Below are 6,449 nucleotides of genomic sequence, written 5' to 3'. Positions count from 1 at the left end.
GTAGACTGTATCCAGGACAGGTGAGGCTGCTGATCCCTTGTTTTCAAATCCGAAAGTTGACAGCTATGTCTCTGACTCACTTTGGGCCGTGTCCAAGGTGAGCAAGGGCATGGAAACGTGAGCTATGACACAAAGCCAGAGAGCTGCCACGCTGGAGCCGCCCAACCAGTTGGCAGGAAAAGTCATCAGACAATGAGGCCCGTGGCTGAGTGACGGAGACCAGCAAGATTCCCCGGTGACTCATTGCCAGAAGCACCTGTTGCTAATGGAGCTGCCTCACGCTGGGCTTGGCAGGGAAGCCGCTCCTCAGGCAAGTGCCACAAAGTGTTTTGCTCATCCAGTAGTTTTCTCAAGGCTAAAGTGAGTAAGAAGAGTCCCGCAGGATTGAACCACCTCATCTAGCATCCTGTTTCTCGCAGAGCCAAATAAGGGGATTGTGGGAAATCTACAGCCAAGACTGGCAGAGTGAGGCCAGTTTCAGCTCTGGACTTAGTGGCCATAAACATGCTTTTGAGCTTCCTTCAAAATGTGGAAAGCCACCACTGCCAGATTTGGGGCCCCTTTTATGATGCTGCATCCGTCATCCCTGAACAAGATGCTCTTCAGATGTTGCAGCAGTCCAGGACTGGGGCTTCTGGGCTAGATGACCCTTCGGATCCCTCCAACTCTGAGGGGTTCAGCACCCCCCATGACTGATGCCCTTTGTGCTCTGAGTCACTGGGTGCAGCTCTATAGCTTGGATGTTTCACTTTCAACTTCTGTTGGGGAAGAATTTTCATTTGAGGTGGGAGCGGGTTCCTTACTTGGAAAGAATAAACCTTCCCCAAACTATTGTTCCACAACTGGCATCTGTTGATATTGTGTTGCGGTTCCTGTTATGATAAGCGACTAAAATGGGAACTGGCAAAAATAGCCCCAGCATTGTTTGGAAAGGCTTCCTTTTTGCCCAAACACAGTAAGGAGCAAAACATGTCTCTGTCGACCCGTGGCGAGGAACGTGCTCCGGTTCAAGGGCTGTCCTTCCTCAGGGGCCGTGTGCAGGGTGGGAGTGGGAGGCAAAAGTGGGACTTCTCTTGTGCTTGACCCAGAAGCTGTAGTTGGAATTGTCTGCTGCAGCACAATTGCTGACAGGACTGAGGCCATGTCAGCACATAAGACCTCTGCTGCTCCTTTGCTACCAGGTCAAGTTCAAGGTGTTACGTAAAGGTAAAGGGACCCCTGACCTTTAGGTCCAGTCGTGGACGACTCTGGGGTTGTGGCGCTCATCTCGCTTTATTGGCCGAGGGAGCCGGCATACAGCTTCTGGGTCATGTGGCCAGCATGACTAAGCCGCTTCTGGCGAACCAGAGCAGCGCACGGAAATGCCGTTTACCTTACCACCAGAGCGGTACCTATTTATCTACTTGCACTTTGACGTGCTTTCGAGCTGCTAGGTTGGCAGGAGCAGGGACCGAGCAACGGGAGCTCACCCCGTCACGGGGATTCGAACCACCGACCTTCTGATCGGCAAGTCCTAGGCTCTGTGGTTTAACCCACAGCGCCACCAGCGTCCCCAAGGTGTTACTACTAGCATGTAAATCAGAGGTGGGCAAGGCTTACCTTGCCTGGGCTGGTTCACTGCCATGGAGCCCCCTCCGTGGGCCGGATCACAGGCGTGTGTGAGTACACGTGCCCACGATTTCCGGCATCTGCGCATGAGCAGACGCAATTTCTAGCGCTGCTCGGCGAGTCCCTGCACTGTCATGCGCCAGTTTAGTGCAGTGCGCAGGGACTCGCCGAACAGGTGGCTCAGTTTGGGGTGGCTCAGGGCCGGTAAAATGGCCCCTGTGGTCTGCTTGTTGCCCATGGTTCTTAGGTTGCTGACCCCTGATGTAAATCCCTTAACAACTTGGGACCAGTTTACCCACGAGATGACCTCACCCAACATGCACCCACTCAGCTGGTGGAACTGGCACACCTACAGATGCCACCTACGCTCTGGAACTCCCTGCCTATTGATACCAAGTGGGTGCCTTCCCTGCATTATTTTCGGCACCTGCTAATATCATTCTTGTTTAGACAAGCCCACCCAAGTTTTTAGAAAGCTGATGTGCATTTGAACCTTTTAGTATTTTAACTTTTAGTATTTTTTAAACTACTGTCATTTTTACATTATAATTTTCTTGAATCATAAAATTCTAGAGTTGGAAGGGGCCACAAGAGTAATCCAGTCTAACTGACTGCGATGCAGGAATCTTTTGCTCTACCAACTGAGCTATCCCAGTTTTCTATTTCTGTAAACTGCTTTCAGGTTTGTTTCTCACAATCAAGCAGTGTATAAATTTTATGAAATAAATAAAAATAAATAAAAGTAGATGGAGTAAAAGTTGTGTGCAGTGCAGTGGTACCTCGGGTTAAGTACTTAATTCGTTCCGGAGGTCCGTACTTAACCTGAAACTGTTCTTAACCTGAAGCACCACTTTAGCTAATGGGGCCTCCCGCTGCTGCCGTGTCATCGCCTTGCGATTTCTGTTCTCATCCTGAAGCAAAGTTCTTTTTTTTAATAATATTTATTAAAGTTTTTCAATATGCATACTGTCAGGGAACTGCCATCTAAAGCGCCGGGGGCGCAAAGGCTCACTGAGGTTGAGAGAGGAGTAGCAGCGGAAGAGGGAACCAGTAGAGGGCGAGCAAGAACTCCAAGGGAAAGTGAGTCGGAGGGATGGCTCAGAGACGCTTCCAGCGAAAACAGTGGGGAGGTCTCAGGACCTCCTATAGGGACACCCACTCCTCGCCGGAAACTGTCACGCCGAGAGGCCAGACGACGTGTTTCCGTTAAAGAGCTTTTATGTTGGAAACGATTCCGAAAGCAGCCACTTTCGGATTCTACTAGTGATTGACGCAGCCATGCTGGAGGGGCTCCGTCACAGGCAGAGGTTTGAAAACCTGATCAAACTCTGAGGGACTTGCATTTTACGCACAAGCAGCTCATCGTCCCATCACAGCAATCCGAAAGTCACCGAAAGCCAGCTTGTGCAGGGAGAAGCATCATGAGCAACCCAGCCGGAACCGGAGGAGCAGGAGCAGCTGGAGGGGGTCCAAGCCTGGAAGAAAGGTACAGGGCGTTGGAGATCCAGTTGGCGCTGCAAACGGCGAGGCTTGAGGAGAGGAGGGCTCAGGATGCAGAAAAGGGAAAGGAGAAAACCACCCCGCTCGCCAGAAAGGTGCCAGGATTGGTGCAGAAATTCGGGGGGGATCCCAGGAACTATCATGCCTTTAGAACAGAGATGCAATACGCTCTAAACTTGCAGTTTGATGACTTCCCCGACGAGGAATCGCGAGTGGCTTTTGTGATTGGCCATCTCGAATCCGGGGCGAAGGATTGGGTTAGACCCCTGATGGCAGCGAATAATGAGATCCTAAAGGACACGAGGAAGTTTTTTCGTGCCATGGACCTGATGTTTTCCAGCGATATTGAGCAGGGGGTGGTGCGAAGGCAGTTAATGGCTTGCCAGCAAGGAAGCAGATCTGTCCGTGAGTACTGGACTGAGTTTACTATGCTGATTCATAAATTGGGGTGGGACCTATCGGCGGAGCCCATCCAAATGCTTTTCGAAGAGGGGCTTTCTTCAACCGTCAAAGATGAGCTTTCCCGGGGGCCCAGGGCGGAGTCTATGGATCAGTTAACCAAATCTGCGCTGTGCATAGGAGCGCGCCAGGAGGCGAGGGCTTTGGAAAAGCGGGAAGGGAAAGGAGACCCTTGGAGGGAGTTCCGCATTCCAGACATTCCAGAGCCACCTTTCCCGCCGGCAGAGCCGATGGAAGTTGGAACAGCGCGGGCGCGCGCAGTTTCAAATCCCAGTGAAGGGCGGAAGAAGGAGGGAAGGAGCGCCAAGAGATGTTATCTCTGCCAACAGCCAGGGCACTTTGCCAGAGTCTGCCCACAAAGGAAGGAATGGCAAGGGATGGCAGGAGCTGTTGGGGGAAAGGAAGAGGAAGGCAAGGAGCAAGTAAAAGCCAACGCCTGGCTGCCACCGTCGGGGCACAGCAGCCAGGCCAAAGAGCAGTGAAAGTGCCCATGCCGGAACCTCCCAGACCCGCTTTGGTGATAGAGGTGTTACTAGAACTGCCAAACGGACACCCACTAAAGATCAAGGCGCTTTTGGATTCAGGCAGCTCCTGTAATTTCATGAGTAAGGAGTTTGCAGCTGAGCACCAGATACAGACCATCCCTTTAAGTAACCCCTTGCAGGTGACTACGATTGACGGCAGAGAGCTGTTGGGGGGAGAAGTTAGCCAACAGACTGTCCCGATGATAATGAGGGTGGCAAGGCACACCGAACAGATAGCGTTTAATGTGGCCATCCTGGGAGGAGCGCCCATCATTTTGGGGATGAGCTGGCTGGCGCTACACGATCCGCTAGTGGGCTGGCATCAGAGGGTGGTCTCCTTTGGGTCAGCGCATTGCCTAGAACACTGCAAGGAGGGGAAGGTTTCGGGAGGAGACAGAGTCACCCTAGCCGGGATGGAAGTAATGGACAAAGGGAAGGTGCCCCCGCAATACGCAGATCTGAGCAACGTATTCAGCGAAAGGGAAGCAGACAAACTGCCACCGCATAGACCCTTTGACTGTCAAATCAACCTACTCCCTGGGGCCCAACTCCCAGTAGGCAAGCTGTACGCCATGTCAGACAGGGAGATGCAGGAGCTGAGGGAGTTCATTGACAAAAACCTGAAGCGAGGTTTCATCAGAGAGTCCCGAGCGGTGGGGGGCAGCCCAGTGTTTTTTGTGGACAAAAAGAACACAGACAAACCGAGACTGGTGTGTGACTTTAGGGCCCTCAATGCAGTGTCGGAGCCCCTGGCTTTCCCTATGCCCCGAATTGATGACATTTTGACCAGAGTAAGGAAGGGAAAGATTTTTACAAAGCTGGACCTGCGGGGGGCGTACAATCTGATACGCATAAGGAAGGGAGATGAATGGAAGACCACCATGTTTACCCCTTTGGGAGCCTTTGAATACCTCGTTATGCCCTTCGGTCTACAAGGGGGCTCCGCGTGTTTTCAAGCTTTTATAAACCACGTTCTGGGACCTTTGCTCTACAAGAATTGTGTGGCCTTTTTAGACGACGTGTTGGTGTATTCGGAAGATGAGGAACAGCATGTGAGGGACGTTCGAGAAGTGTTGGGCAGGCTGCAAGCCAACCAGCTGTGGGTGAAACTGGAGAAGTGCCAGTTTCATACCAAGGAGGTGGAATTCCTGGGGTACCGCTTGTCAGACAAGGGATTGGCCATGGATCCAGGCAAGGTCCAAGCGGTACTGGAATGGAAGACACCGAAGACCAAGAAGGACGTGCAAAGATTCTTGGGGTTTGGGAACTTTTATCGGAAGTTCATCAAGAACTTTGCCCACTTGACGGCGCCCATCACCGACTGCCTCAGCAGCAAGAAGAAATTTGTTTGGACGGTAGAGGCGGATCGAGCCTTTGAAGAACTGAAAAGGGCTTTCGCCTCGGAAGAACAACTTCTGCATGTGGATTTACGAAAACCCATGAGAGTGGAAACCGATGCATCCGACCGGGCGGTAGGGGCGGTCCTTCTTCAACCGGGGAGGAGTGCGTCGGAGTGGAGACCGTGTGCCTTCTTCTCGCGGAAGCTGAATAAATCCGAGAGGAATTACACGGTGTATGACAGGGAACTACTTGCCATTCACGAAGCATTCCGGAGGTGGAGACATTTATTAATTGGGGCACAACACAAGGTGCAAGTGTGCACCGACCACAAGAATTTAGAGTATTGGAGAACAGCTCGAGTGCTCAACCAACGACAAGTGAGATGGGCACAGGAATTCTCCAAATTCAACTTTGAAATTTGTTATGTGCCAGGCCCAGAAAACGTCAGGGCGGACGCGCTCTCACGCAAACCAGAGTATTGGGAAGGGGAGGGGGTGATCGAAGAGAGACATGTCATCCCTGAGGACCGCTGGGTGTGTGGGGCGGCGCTGGTGGGGCAACGAGAACTGGTAGAGGAAACGGAAAATGATGAATATGCCCAGGATAAGCTCAGAGGTCTCAGGGGGGAGGGCGAGAGCCCCGGAGGTTTTGAGGAAAGAAATGGGGCATTGTATTACAAAGGGGCACTGTATATACCCGAAGGTGAATTGAGGGGGAGAGTACTCAAGCAGTTGCATGATAGCCCCACGGCGGGACATTTTGGACAACACAAGACCATGTGGTTGGTTACCAGGGAATTTTGGTGGCCTAAGGTGAGGGAAGATGTAAGGGAGTATGTAAGAGGGTGTGACCAATGTCAGCGAGCCAAAGGGGAAAGAAGGGCGCCGGCAGGGTTATTAGAACCATTACCCACACCAGAACGGCCTTGGGAAGCGATATCAATAGATTTTATGACGGATCTGCCAAAGTCCAAGGGGAAAACAGCCATCATGGTAGTAGTAGACCTGTTAACTAAGA

Source organism: Podarcis melisellensis (genome assembly GCF_964234715.1).
Source record: "Podarcis melisellensis genome assembly, chromosome: 9".
NCBI classification, from domain to species: domain Eukaryota; kingdom Metazoa; phylum Chordata; class Lepidosauria; order Squamata; family Lacertidae; genus Podarcis; species Podarcis melisellensis.
This window is presented reverse-complemented; position numbering follows the sequence as displayed.